We start from the raw sequence: 14,414 nt of genomic DNA on the forward strand, positions 1-14,414 counted from the left end.
GTTGGTCACCATTTTGGACACGTTTTTCAAATGTAGAAGTATATCCGCAAATATCTCAGCAATCCTCTTTTGACGAGTAAGTATGAACAATAATAATACTATCTGAATACATACAGATCTTTCTTAATATTATTTTGATTAAAATAGTACGTGAATAAGCAAAAAATGGCACATAAAATAGTGTGAATGGGGAAGATGACACAAAATCGTTTTGCCGTTTCTCTATTCTTATTCTATGTTGTACTTTCAAACTTTGGGTACTCTTTAATTAGGACAGACTTTATTGCTCAACTGCTATGATGCAAGCTAAATTTTATACATTTATTTCAGTTTTGAGCTTAGTAAACCGTTCATTTTTTAGATTATACTAAAGAAGATATTAATCATCATTTATTTGGGAAGTAATATTATAGAATTTTCTCCTAGCTGCGGTGCTGAAGTCCCACCCTACATCAACAGAAAAAGAAATAAAGGACCATGCAATGTGTTACTTGAAGAATGCATATGCAAGGCAGGGGGCCAGGAGATCTGGACACTGAAAATAATAGGTTTTTGGTTCTAACTGTTAGGACAATTAGACAGGGTTTGCAAATAGTGGACAAAAATCATCTTAACTTCCATTGTAATATTTTTTTTTCTTGGAAATATAGAAGTTGTACATTTTAAAATGTATATTTGAATCAAAATGTGGTTTTGAGTTAGTGTGTTAATGTAATTAGTTTTGTGTTTGTCATTACTATACTGTATATTGGAACAAGTAATAGGTTTATTCCATGCTGAAAAAAAGAAGAAAGAGAACACAACGTTTCGGCCGTGGAGCCTTCTTCAGGTGCTACTCACCTATACTGTATATTGCCATGTTACCAGAATTTGTAGCTGAAGTTCAAGACTAGTTGTGTTTTTTATGATTATTGCCCATATGTTGATTGTTGATTGATTGTATACAATGTATAATTTGAAATACATGTTTCAGGTGTGAATGTGTATTTTCAGAATACATTTCTAAATCTAATCATTGGCTTGGTTTACTTGTTTCTACACCTATAAAACCTATCTTTGATGTATAATAGACCTCTACCCATATACGTATAATAGACCTCTAATGTTATCCGTATAATAGACCTCTAACCATATACGTATAACAGACCTCTAACCATATACGTATAATAGACCTCTAAAGTTATGCGTATAATAGACCTCTAACCATATACGTATAATAGACCTCTAAAGTTATCCGGAACTCCAACCATATATGTATAATAGTCCTCTAAATTTATCCGTATAATAGAACTCCAACCATTTATGTATAATGAACGTCTAAACATAGACGTATAATTGACGTATAACTTTAGACGTATATTAGAATTTCATTCTAGACGAATTGTAGACCACATTTAGACGTCTAAGGTATGCGTTTAATAGACGTATATTATACGTCTTTTGCCCACTGGGTGGGCTCCAGATGCACATGGAAGAAATCAAGTGTTTCATCCGAGCTGTTTCAAAGACTGCCCAAGAGCTTTCCTTTCACAGAGGCGCAACGATTAATGATGGGGGTGCACCCTTCAATGCGCCTTACGACTCTAGGGAGTGATTGAGACGATTCGTAGCGTGTGCTCATTTCTCTCTATTCCCCGTGTTGCAGTGGTAGGATGACGTAAATTACTGCTTCGACACGTAACGGCATTATAATCAAGTGCAGGAGCTGAGGGCTTTAGTTTAGTTTCGTTTTCCATGGCGTTCGTAAGCGCGCAAATCAAAGGCAAGTCCTGCGTCTAACACGAACGTAAATGCTTTTGAAAGTGCAGTGTGGTGCAGCTTGTAAAATCCTTGTCCACATTTGTGGTTTGTTGATGTTTGTTCTGTCTGACAACGTTGCATTTTGACATCCGGACGGGGGGACTTTATCATTTGAACGTGAAGCCAGCCTTAAACCCTCTGAGGCGTGTCTGTCTGCCGGCACGTATCTTGTGAAAGGTATTTTTTTTTTAACGGAGAGCAACTTTAAAAAGGTTTCCGCAGCCACCTCGCAGTCCGTGTTTGATTATAGGAGGAATGCGGCGGCGGCGGCGGGCTCGCTTTTGTCGTGCTCGAGTGGTTAAGGCGATGGGCTCGAAATGCGTTGGGGCTTCCCCGCGCAGGTTCGAAACCTGCCGACTCCGGCGTCTGCCGCACGTCACCTTGTGCCTGCGAGGCAGAGGCTAAGTGCCGCTTCTCCTTTCCTGGTACTATAAGAACGCTAAATCGCTTGGCCCTGCTGCCATGGAAATACATTCTTCAGATAACCACACATTTTGCGTTCGCACCTCTGGTGCTCTACTTATGCCTTTGAAAACCTAATGAATACAGCTGAAAGAACCGACACAATATGTAGGTGCTCGTAAAGCACGCAGTAAAGAACTGTTAACAGCAAGGGTTTCAGTGGGTTAACTGAGGAGAAGGCGTGATCGCTAATTGTTGACTTTTTATTTGGTGTTAGAAACACTCTTACTGTGCATGACGTGCAACAAATGTAGCCACAGAAATTGCATCACGCTTTCATGTATGCTATTGCAGACACCAACGTTGCCTAGATAGAAAACCGAAATAGCCGTGGGTTTGCTTGCTGGTCTGAAGGATCTCTCTTCGAATCTCTGTCATTTGTCAATGGAAGTAAAAGGCGCTGAAATCTCATACGTTCAGAATCAAACCCGCAGCTGTTGTTCGACTTTATTTCTTGACTAATTACAACTCAGTGTCGCATGAGCAGTTACGTAAACTTGTCTGGTATATTTGAACACAAATGCCGTTCTTCAATTAAAACTAACAGTACATTGTCAGGGACATTCAGTTCTATACAAACAAGAGACAGACAAGAGAATATTTCTACCGTTCATGTGGACTACGTGTTGACTTACTGATCGGAATAATTGAAAAGTTCGGGTTCATAGCCGATGCAGTGCGTGCTAATTAGAATAGCAAAGCTGAGCTCTCAGCACCGTACTGAGCCCAGGTGTTTTTCTAAAGCTTTCAGGTGCAGTTCCTTTACATGAAGGGAATCTCTTACTGGGTACTCTTACAATGCAGTAAGTAGCACAGACTACTTAGGGAGTAGCCCGATGCGTTTAAAAACAACCCGAGCCAGGCAGGAGTCGAACTTACAATCTCCTGATCCGTAGTCAGACACGTTATCCAGTGTGATACTGCAGGACTGTAACCCAGTAAGATCAGCACTGCAACTAGTAAAATATTACCCCCGGTCCATTCTTTTCCAAAAGTGAGAAACACCTGTTTTCTACATTTTGTCTGTTTTAAAACCATATCTCTTTAAACCAAACCAAGAGTCTGTCTTTTGCACTGATATTCTGATTCATTTCGATTTCAAAGAAAAAAAAAACTATCTTCCAAAGCATCATAAAATTGTCCCTTCCTCCAGACTCTACTTCTCTCTTGTAGTAGTACAGCAGACCTTTCCAGGTGAGCAGATCACAGAGTCCGAAATGAGCTTCCTCCATCAAGCAAAGTACCTGAACATGACTCTGTCATCATAAAAGCGCCCCTGTAATAAAGAAATTAAATCCGAAATCAAGAGGGCAGCACAGTGGGCAAAAGACGTATAATATTCGTCTATTAAACGCATACCTTAGACGTCTAAATGTTGTCTGCAATTTGTCTAGAATCTCTGCACAGTGTTCGAAGTAAATTATTTTCGCAGTAATAAATTTACACGTGTATAATAAATATAGTAAATATAATAAATTTATTACTGCGAAAATAATTTACTTCGAACACTGTGCAGAGTGCCGTATACTCCTAGTTGCGGCACACACGATACATACAGTAAAAAGCCTCAGGCACTGTGTTAGATGTGTTTTCGATGTTATATATGCGTTTATTCATGTCGTCGATTTTATGGTTGCAATTCGACGTTGATTATACGTCGAGGCGACGTATATATACGTATAGCCGTATTTTCGCTGTAAATATACGTATATTCGACGAATCAATGCCCACTGGGAAGGCGCATTGAAGGGTGCACCCCCATCATTAATCGTTGCGCCTCTGTGAAAGGAAAGCTCTTGAGCAGTCTTTGAAACAGCTCGGATGAAACACTTGATTGCTTCCATGTGCATCTGGAGCCCATTTCTTATTTTCACTTCACGCCGCCCAAAGCATTTCTAAAACAGGAGATTCGCATTTGGGAATGCGCCCTGCCCTACAAATAAAACAGGTCTGCGGGTCTGAAAGCTGCTCCACGGAAAACAGTTCTGTTGCGCTTTTGATCAAAGGGAGATTCGCTGTTCTTACTTTTTGATGACATAACACCCAAAGGGGCTTCTTTGGAGCTGGATTCCAACCAGCATCCTAAAGTTTCTTGGCGGTATCCTTTACAGTACTCTGTTCGGTCGACAAGGGACAGAAGGGGGCAGCTTTCCTCACACATACAGTGCAATGTACTGTAGTGTTCCCCTTCATTGAATTCGCAGTTCTGCATCAGACATCTAACTCGTTTCCTTAGCTTGGATTTAAGCCACGAAGCAGGCTTCTACTGTATAAACGTCTAGAGGAATCACAAACTATTTGAGAGGCCACCATCCCAGGGGGAACTTACAAAGTCTATCCCTAAGCACCTAGCGCAGTCTCTCAAGAGACTGTCAAAAATCGCTTTCTCCGTTTGCGTTGCAAGTAAGTGGAAACGCGGTCTCAACCCAGAGCCACTTGGCAGCAGCGGCACGTAAATACTGTTACTGTCACTGCTCGATACCGACGTTAGCCTACTATACCATGTTCAGCCACCGCTAGAAAATGTACAGCTCTAGATCTGGAGCAAACAACAGGAGGGCCAACGTCACACATGTCAGACATGGAAACCGACGAGGATGGGATTCAAACCCATGCGTGCAGAGCACAATGGATTAGCAGTCCATCGCCTTGACCACTCGGCCACTTCGTCAACAAAACTGGGTTGTCCCAACTGGGTTGGCACACTCCAGATGATCTTTTTCTTTTTTTTCCCTTGTACTCGAGGGTCATTTTCCTGTTCCACATGCGATTTCAACATTTTCCTTGGGAGATGTCAAGCCAGCAAGCCACTGCTGTAGTTCAGTGGCCAGTGTGGAGTTCAGTGGCCCTGTTGTACACAGAAAGCACATTGAGCTCCTTGCACATGAAAAGTTCCAGATAAAAGCCATTTGTCATCCTTTCTCTTGGTGTCGATGTTGCTATTGTATGTAAAGGTGGCAACTTGCTCAGCGAGCAGGCGGAGCACACACCGAATGCAGATGTGTCTGAGTGGTGTGTCCAAGTGGCTGCAAAAGGACAGCACTCCCGGGGCTGTTTCAATGTAACAGATTTACTCCAGGGAAAGGCAGCATTGAGAGTAGCTCAAGCTTTCAGCACCCGTATCGGACTGCGTGTATGCAGACACCGCTCAGAATCCCCTGTAAGATTCTCCCTCAATTCCGTTTTGCAGTGCTTTAGCTCTTTCAGAAGGCTTCGCTTTGCTAGTCACAATCCAAGGCTTGTGACAGCATTTGAAAATATTCACCACTGCGTTGGCTGGGAATCAAACCTGGGTCAACTGCATGGAAGGCAGCTATGCTCACCACTATACCACCAACGCTCAAATGAGTTGCATGGCCAGATGGACTGTTTCCTCCAGCGGTATAGTATTGCAGTGAGACAGCAAGATGCCTGCAAGACTATGTCACGCTAAACGCCACAGATTGTGTTTGTCCGTTCGTGTCAGTCGTCCTGCAGTCACGGGAAGTGGGACACAAACATGCTGCAATGCTTTCAAGACGTTAGGATTTGTTTGTGCAACATCCGAGAAGAGTACTTGTGGCTTGAATGTGAACTGTACGTGCCCGCCCCCTTTCCACTGTAGTGCATGAGTTCCTCCCGGCATGCCCTTCGTCATTGTTCTGTCATCTTGTATTTAAAGGGTTGTATTTCTGGTGCTGAAAATAAGCAACTGTTTTCTCACAACGGCCTTTGTTCCCGACGGAGCCCTTGTCTGTCATGAAATTCTTCAAAACCTCAAGCTAGAAGAAGAAGACGACAAATATGAAGCGTTACAGCAACGACATGCCATGAGACGATCGATAACAATTTCCATAGGATCCCTGCGGTTGCCTGGCAACCGTCAGCTTTGCGCAGTGGCAGTATCGTAGCCTGTGAGGTTTAGCCGAGGCGCGATTATTGCTAGTTGAAAACTTTTCCCAATACCCTGCTTCCGCCGGTTTGCAATACAATCGGCGAAAGCAATTTTTGACAGTCTCGTCAGAGACTGAGCAAGGTGTTTAAAGACAGATTTGGTCATGGTGACATCATGGTAGAAAGAAACGAGCTTGTTACGTCTCAACAGAAACGCTCTTTAGCTCTTTCAGCGTTATGCAGAGAACAGCGTCTGTCGAGATCACTTTTGAGTCAGCGCGAACCGCCGTGTGCTGTCAGTTTGATTTCATATTGCTCGTAGCGGCGCCCGGCTTTTGTCTGTCAAACGTTAGGTTGCGCTTCTTCATGCTGCATCGTCGGCATGAGTGGAGCTTTTTAAACGTCTGTACTTACTGCGCCCCATAAGAAATCGTTTGTCCCCGTTCAAAAGAGATTGTGCGATGTCCTGCAGCGTTCGCAAAGCAAACCTTTGACAGTTTGAAAAGAGGAATTTATTCTGCTTCCTGTGCGTGCAGTAGTTACAAAGTTGAACGCCTTTACACGATCTGCTGCAGTTTTCAGTGGGCGGGCGTTGTCAAATGGCTTGGAAAAACGCACTGTGTTTCGGCTCGGGAAACATCGTGAGCAGTGTCCTGCATGTTTTCTGTGTATAGCTGTCTTTTAACGCATACAGAATTCATTCGAAATCATTGATTTCTCCAATTAACAAGGGTCCCTTTTTGAACCTGCGAGAAGCATTCTTTCAATGTAACAGATTTACTCCGGGGAAAGGCAGCATGACATTGAGAGTAGCTCAAGCTTTCAGCACCCGTATCAGACTGCGTGTATGCAGACACCGCTCAGAATCCCCTGTAAGAGTTTGAGCAATCCAGCACTGAGCGTAAAAAGATGAGTCAAAGTAACGTCTAATCGGATTAGTTTCCTTAGAGCTGGTTCAGGGTTTGCTCAAGAGTTTACCTTTCACAGATGCACAAAGAAGAATGTTGGGGGTGCACGCTTCAAGGCGCCTTACAGCTGTAGGGAGTGTTTCGAGATGATTCGCGGCGTGTGCTCGTTCCCTTATACCGTACGCCCCGGGGTGCAGTGCTAGGATGATGTACAATACCGCTTGGGCACGTAACGGCGTTATATGCAAGTGCGGGACGTGAGGGTTTTCGTTTGTTCGTTTTGTTTTGCTCTGCTTTGCTTTGTTTTGCTTTCCATCGCGTTGGTAAGAGCGTAAATAAAAAGGCGATTCCTGCGTCTACCTCTAATGTAAGAGCTATTTCAAGTGCGGCGTGGTGCGGCTTTTGAAATGCTTGTGGGCATTTCTCTGTTGTTGATTCTTTTTGTGTGTGTAACAAAGTGGCATTTTCATGTCCGGACGGGGAGACTTTATCATTCCGACATGAAGCCACCCTTAAGTCCTCTGAGGCGTGTCTGTCTGCAAGGCTTGTATTTTGGAAATGTTTTTTTGAAACGGAGAACGACTTTGAAATAGGCTTCCGCCGGCGCCTCGCGATCCAGGTAAGAATGTAGCAAGAACGCAACGGCGGTGGGGCTTGCTGTAGTCGTGGCCGAGTGGTTAAAGCGATGGACTAGAAATCCATCCGCGAAATACCTCACCCATTTTGAATGGCTGCATCTGTACGTTCAGAATCAAACCCGCAGCTGTTGTTCGACTTTATTTCTTGACTAATTACAACTGAGTGTCGCACGAGCAGTTACGTAAACTTGTCTGGTATATTTGAACACAAATGCCGTTCTTCAATTAAAACTAACAGTACATTGTCAGGGACATTCAGTTCTATAAAAGCAAGAGACAGACAAGAGATTATTCTTCCTTTCATGTGGACTACGTGTTGACTTACTGATCGGAATAATTGAAAAGTTCGGGTTCATAGCCGATGCAGTGCGTGCTAATTAGAACAGCAACGCTGAGTTCTCAGCACCGTACTGAGCCCAGGTGTTTTTCTAAAGCTGTCAGGTGCAGTTCATTTACATGAAGGAAATCTCTTACTGGGTGCAATTACAATGCAGTAAGTAGCACAGACTACTTAGGGAGCAGCCCGATGCGTTTAAAAATGACCTGAGCCAGGTAGGAGTCGAACCTACAATCTCCTGATTCGTAATCAGACGCGTTATCCATTGCGCCACTGGACGTGGTGTGACACTGCAGGACTGTAACCCAGTGAGCTCAGCCCTGCAACTAGTAAAATATTACCCCCGGTCCATTCTTTTCCAAAAGTGAGAAACACCTGTTTTCTCCATGTTGTCTGTTTTAAAACCATATCTCTTTAAACCAAACCAAGAGTTTGTCTTTTGCACTGCTATTCTGATTCATTTCGATTTCAAAGAAAAAAAAAACATTACCTTCCAAAGCATCATAAAATTGTCCCTTCTTCCAGACTACTTCTCTCTTGTAGTAGTACAGCAGACCTTTCCAGGTGAGCAGATCACAGAGTCCGAAATGAGCTTCCTCCATCAAGCAAAGTACCTGAACATGACTCTGTCATCATAAAAGCGCCCCTGTAATATAGAAATTAAATCCGAAATCAAGAGGGCAGTTGCCTACTGAAATACAAGAAGTCATCAATTTTAACCTAGCAACACATTAAAGGCTGCATCTATACAAGTACGATTCTAGAAATGCTCACCAGATTACGTTTTAAGAAGGAACTGTGCCTCAGGTTCCGCCGAGATCTTAACTCGGATGGCAGGATTCAGAGTCCGGAGTGCGGACTGATGGCGCACGGAGGGTCCATATACTGTGGATCCCTCAGTGATCTTCCGCGTATTCAAACCGCCAGCGTGTGACTCCCCTGTCCCCGTGACCTCATTGCTCTGCTCTCTCCTCTGTGCAGCCGAGCCCGACTCACGGTAAAGTGAAAAAAAATATGCCCTCAACGTGAGATTTAGTCTGGAGCGAGGATAGATGTTACCTTTTTATCATTGAACAGGATGTATGTGATGTGGCGACTAGGTTCAATTTTGTATCCTCTTTAAAAGATTAAGGACTGGGGTGAGCGTGATTTACCAGCTAAGAACCCGACGTGCGCACCGTTTAAGCTGCATAGACTCGGTCGTTTAACTCTTCTCCATTAGTAGGGTTAAGGTTAAAGAAAAAAACATTGCTGACTTCTTTTTTTTTTGCCAGCCGCTAGCGCTGATTAGCAAGGTTTGTATTTCATGTTTTGCAAGTTGCATCCATTTTAAGAAAAACAAGTCGCGTTAAAGACAGGAAATGAATACTTGCATTTAATTAAGTCTAGCTGTAGGCGGTTGTCCATAATGACCAGTACTGTTCAAGAAGACAGAACAAAGAAGGCACCGCTGGGATTCGAACCCAGGATCTCCTGTTTACTAGACAGGCGCTTTAACCAACTAAGCCACAGCACCCCAGGAGCGTTGTCCTTTTGCAGCCACTTGGACACACCTTTAGAAAAACATTTTGTTAACAGGCATTCTGCCTCAGCCTAAACACCTATAGCTTGCAAAGCGCATGCTATTAGACAGGCACCTCTGCAAGACCTTAAGAGTCTCTTAAACTAGTGATAGTAAGGTGTTCCCAATGGGTGATGTTCGGCTTTCAAATCATCTCTCCGTGGAAGCGCCGAGATGCAGCTGTTTAAGGCTTAGAAGCAGCTGACTGTTTCACTACCTAGCTGATCACTGTCAGTCAGGGAGCTTAGAGGTGAAAAGCCTGTCTGAGAGACAATTCGCCGTCGATCAGTTCAATATGTTCCGTACCAGCTCGGCGCACCCGAGATCATCTTGGTAGCCATGTAGCTCAGATGAGTGAGAGCTTGTGTGTATTTACCACCGTGATTGGATGCCGGCCCTTCTCAGGTCACAGTAAACCTTCTGCTCAAAAAAAGTGAGGTAAAACCTCACTCTGCACAGTAAAACCTAAAAAAGTGAGGTTTTATTTAATCTCTGACCAAGGGAAACGTTTCATTTTTTCAAAGAAATGTTTGTTAAAAAATAAAGTCATAGTTCCATGGGATTCAATCATAGACCGTGTGACATGGAAGTCAGGAACCTAACCCACTAAAGCACTACAGAAACATTATCGACAGACAATGTACAGCGTGTACTATTCTTGTGTTGCGGTACATGAATATAATTATATCGTTATTAATTTCTAATTTATAACTTTATAAATTTATTAACGTTATTAATTAATTTCACGACGCACAGACAGAGCGTGGGGAGCTGCCGCCTGCAAACACGGCTCCAGGCAGGACTCCGCTCTGCAGGAGCCGCAGAGCAGAGGAGATGGGGGCAGCTTAGCTCCTGTGCAGGGACCTGAGCTGTTGTTGCTGCGGACGCTGTCTTTTCTGCACTCGGGGTAGGAGTGAATGTTGAGTTGCCCTTAGAAATGAAGCAAAGCACTTCAACGGCACGGGTGTGTGTGTGTGCGCCCTGGTGATTCTGGGAGACAGATCGAACCTGGGCTAAAAGAGAGGGGGCTTAGCCCTCTTCCATTTGCTACTTCAAAGTTGTACAACCCATTTGTATCTGCTAGGCGGCGCAGTCGTCGTGCACAAAGAACGCTTTGAAAAGCGTCAAAGGCAAGTCATTCTGAGTTGGTCGTTTGTGTTTTCCGTTCAGACGCGAAATGCTGAAATGATCTCTCGGCTCCTCGGTTGTCATTTCTGCTCCGTAAAGGAATCACAGCACGCGTCGGCTTCCAGCACGGTGGGTCGGGACACGATGCCGGGGGGTCGGAGAGAGCGATGTCTTCCTCGTTAGTATAGGACCTGTCACCTGTCCCCACCTGTCACGCGGGAGACAGGGGTACATCAGGACGCGCATTGAAGTGAAAGCAGGATGCGCTGCGACATGCACTGTGCAGATCCCGCCACACTAAGAGGTGAGTGGGTCTGTTCGATCACAGCGCTAGGCGAATCCCCAATCCCCTTTTGTGCGTGGCGACAAAAGAAATCTGTTTTCGCCCGGTTTCGAACCGGGGACCTTTCGCGTGTGAGGCGAACGTGATAACCACTACACTACGGAAACAGTGGTAAGACATGCCCAGCGGCCCAGTGCTGAGCTTCGCCAATGCGATTCAGCTGCTTCCAGTGCCTTTATTGGAGTGCGCTGATGGACCGTGCTCTCTCTCCAGAGACCAGCACGCCTGTCATGGACGGAGCAGGAAAGACGGCGCCACATTCTACAGCCCTCTCCACGCAATCGACGAAATCGGGCTACTGAAGTGGAGAAAATGGCCTCTCCAGAAAGTGCAAATATCATCTTGGAGAGTATAAATCCTGTTGCCGAAGGTCAGCCCTGTCTACCAGAGTGACCCTCCCACCTCCTGCAGCGATGGTCAGCTCGTCTCACACGCGAGAAGTTTCGGCTGGAAACAAGCGCCCCCTCTTCTCGCACGTTGAGTAGTTTTAATGCGGCTCCTTCGTACACAGTGCTGATTTTTTGGAAAGCAGGAGGCAAGATTGACACGTTCCCATACCGGGAGTCGAACCCGGGCCGCCTGGGTGAAAACCAGGAATCCTAACCGCTAGACCATATGGGAGTGCACAACCCTGCTGTTCCGGGCATCATGCAAGCAAACTACATAAATATGAGAAAACACGCAAGAGAGCTGTCACTCAGAGTGTCGAAGGGTCGATGTATACTGGGGCTCAGTTGAAATGCAACGTCAGGACTTTCCCGAATTATGTCACACGAAGAGAGCACAGCCTTTTCCGCCCTGCCACGTGTGTATCGGTAACTCGCCGTGATCGTATAGTGGTCAGTACTTTGTGTTGTGGCCGCAACAACCCCGGTTCGAATCCGGGTCACGGCAGAATAGGGGCGTCTGCTTTTACTACTTGCACGAATGAAGGCAAAAAAAAGCCAATTGATGTGAACGAACGGCGCTTTACAGAGGAGTACTGCCTGACTGGATCGTTGATGAACGACAGAGACCACTCCGACCTCTTCTCGGGTTTCTTCAATGACTTACTAAGGATCTTCTTCACATTCGCCCATGCAGGGGAAGCCAGTTACACCAAAGCAAACGCAGGAAAGTGCAATTCAAGCAGAGACCAGGAGGGACTTGTTTACACCGAGAGTGGTCGGAGAATGGAACAATGCGCCCAGCCCTGTTGCTGGAGCCGATTCTTGATGAGATCTTGGGCTCACTAAGAAGCCCCCGCTGGATGCTAATCTTTCTGTTGTTCTTGCAGGTCCTGCGCTGCTATTGAGCCGACAGAGCTCGTCCTGATCTGTCGGCACAGCCCAATTGCAAATGATCGGCTCCGCATACAGAAGGAACGTGCGTTTGGTACAAGAGTGCATGAAGGCACCGGAAATACATTGGGAACAAATGACCGGTCGCTCAATACCTCTGTGAAGTACAGGAGCGTGCAAAACGAGGCTGTTTCCGCCCGGTCTCGAACCGGGGACCTTTCGCGTGTTAGGCGAACGTGATAGCCGCTACACCACGGAAACCTGCAGGGACTGCTGCTGGTGTCTCGCTTGCGTTTCGGACTGAGAAAGGGACGCGTCACTTTAGGCAGGGGGCGCTGGAGAGAGGAACAAAGGGCGCGATGAAACAAAACACCGAAACCCGGGATCTTTAGATCTTCAGTCTAACGCTCTCCCAGCTGAGCTATTTCGGCGGTGCACAGAGCCCACAGCCACCTGCTCCAGCCTTCCTGTGTTGCGGCATGAGCGCACCAAGAGTAGCGGGAGAGTGTTGCAGGAACGTCACTCAGAAGGAAAGCCACCCAGGTGCGCCCTCTGAGATCTGTCCAGCGCATCTTCCTCGCATGGACTCCTGCCTGCGACGGGCAGGAAACAATTAGCAAGAACAGAACAACACCCCATGGGTGTCTCATGACCACACCTTAGGTTGTGACACGTGCAGGTGTGAGGGGTTGCCGGGCTACTTTGGAGCAGAGCTTGGGCGGAGGGAGGGCGGGAAAGCAGACAAAGAGGTGACACCTCAAGGTCTGCACGATCACAGCTCTCCGCCGCCCCAGGCTTCCGCTCGATAAGCTGCTGGACACACCCGCCCCTCCTCACACAGACCGTGGAAAAGCCCCCGAGTCGGAGGGCTCTCTCTTCCTCCCAGGAGCTCTTGGACACGACGCACAGACAGGGTGCGGGGAGCCGCCGCCTGCAAACACGGCTCCAGGCAGGACTCCACTCCGTAGGAGCCGCAGAGCAGAGGAGATGGGGGCAGCTTAGCTCCTGTGCAGAGACCTGAGCTGCTGTTGCTGCAGACGCTGTCTTTTCTGCACTCGGGGTAGGAGTGAATGTTGAGTTGCCCTTAGAAATGAAGCAGAGTACTTCAACGGCACGGGTGTGTGTGTGTGCGTGCGCCCTGGTGATTCTGGGAGACAGATCGAACCTGGGCTAAAAGAGAGGAGGCTTAGCCCTCTTCCATTTGCTACTTCAAAGTTGTACAACCCATTTGTATCTGCTAGGCGGCGCAGTTGTCGTGCACAAAGAACGCTTTGAAAAGCGTCCAAAGCAAGTCATTCCGAGTTGGTCGTTTGTGTTTTCCGTTCAGACGCGAAATGCTGAAATGATCTCTCGGCTCCTCGGTTGTCATTTCTGCTCCGTAAAGGAATCACAGCACGCGTCGCCTTCCAGCACGCTGGGTCGGGACACGATGCCGGGGGTCGGAGCGTGTGATGTCTTCCTCGTTAGTATAGTGGCAAGTATCCCCGCCTGTCACGCAGGAGACCGGGGTTCGATTCCCCGACGGGGAGTAGCTTTTCTTTTACCTCCTTAGAGAAAGGACTGCCTTTCACTTCTCTGTTTTCTAACACAGCGTCGTGCACCTTTTCATTGCTCTCGCTTTCAGAGCCTCCGCACGGCACACGACTCGACATCAGGAAGCACATTGAAGTGAAAGCAGGGAGCGCTGCGACATGCACTGTGCAGATCCCGCCACACTAAGAGGTGAGTGGGTCTGTTCGATGCACAAAGAACGCTTTGATAAGCGTCAAAGGCAAATCATTCTGAGTTGGTCGTTTGTGTTTTCCGTTCAGACGCGAAATGCTGAAATGATCTCTCGGCTCCTCGGTTGTCATTTCTGCTCCGTAAAGGAATCACAGCACGAGTCGGCTTCCAGCACGGTGGGTCGGGACACGATGCCGGGGGTCGGAGAGAGCGATGTCTTCCTCGTTAGTATAGGACCTGTCACGTGGACCTGTCACCTGTCCCCACCTGTCACGCGGGAGACCGGGGTACATCAGGACGCGCATTGAAGTGAAAGCAGGATGCGCTGCGACATGCACTGTGCAGATCCCGCCACACTAAGA

General features: G+C 46.6%; 1 long non-coding RNA gene and 6 other non-coding genes across 7 annotated transcripts; 3 read left to right on the forward strand and 4 right to left on the reverse strand.

Annotated features, from left to right (window-relative positions):
* LOC148633885 (uncharacterized) lies at positions 1 to 1,012 on the forward strand. Its single transcript, XR_015933763.1, has 2 exons — positions 1 to 76; positions 427 to 1,012. It is a non-coding gene; the product is annotated as an uncharacterized LOC148633885 (long non-coding RNA).
* Positions 1,013 to 4,851: 3,839 nt separating this feature from the next.
* trnas-gcu (transfer RNA serine (anticodon GCU)) lies at positions 4,852 to 4,933 on the reverse strand. The gene has a single exon. It is a non-coding gene; the product is annotated as a tRNA-Ser (tRNA).
* A 1,193-nt stretch (positions 4,934 to 6,126) lies between these two features.
* On the forward strand, positions 6,127 to 6,268 carry LOC148633887 (U4 spliceosomal RNA). The gene has a single exon (XR_015933827.1). It is a non-coding gene; the product is annotated as a U4 spliceosomal RNA (small nuclear RNA).
* Positions 6,269 to 9,460: 3,192 nt separating this feature from the next.
* Positions 9,461 to 9,534, reverse strand: trnat-agu (transfer RNA threonine (anticodon AGU)). Its single transcript has one exon. It is a non-coding gene; the product is annotated as a tRNA-Thr (tRNA).
* Positions 9,535 to 11,599: 2,065 nt separating this feature from the next.
* trnae-uuc (transfer RNA glutamic acid (anticodon UUC)) lies at positions 11,600 to 11,671 on the reverse strand. The gene has a single exon. It is a non-coding gene; the product is annotated as a tRNA-Glu (tRNA).
* Positions 11,672 to 11,872: 201 nt separating this feature from the next.
* trnah-gug (transfer RNA histidin (anticodon GUG)) lies at positions 11,873 to 11,944 on the forward strand. The gene has a single exon. It is a non-coding gene; the product is annotated as a tRNA-His (tRNA).
* A 574-nt stretch (positions 11,945 to 12,518) lies between these two features.
* trnav-aac (transfer RNA valine (anticodon AAC)) lies at positions 12,519 to 12,591 on the reverse strand. The gene has a single exon. It is a non-coding gene; the product is annotated as a tRNA-Val (tRNA).
* Positions 12,592 to 14,414: the final 1,823 nt, after the last annotated feature.

Source organism: Lepisosteus platostomus, unplaced genomic scaffold (assembly GCF_059453375.1).
Source record: "Lepisosteus platostomus isolate fLepPlt1 unplaced genomic scaffold, fLepPlt1.hap1 Scaffold_42_H1, whole genome shotgun sequence".
NCBI lineage: Eukaryota > Metazoa > Chordata > Actinopteri > Semionotiformes > Lepisosteidae > Lepisosteus > Lepisosteus platostomus.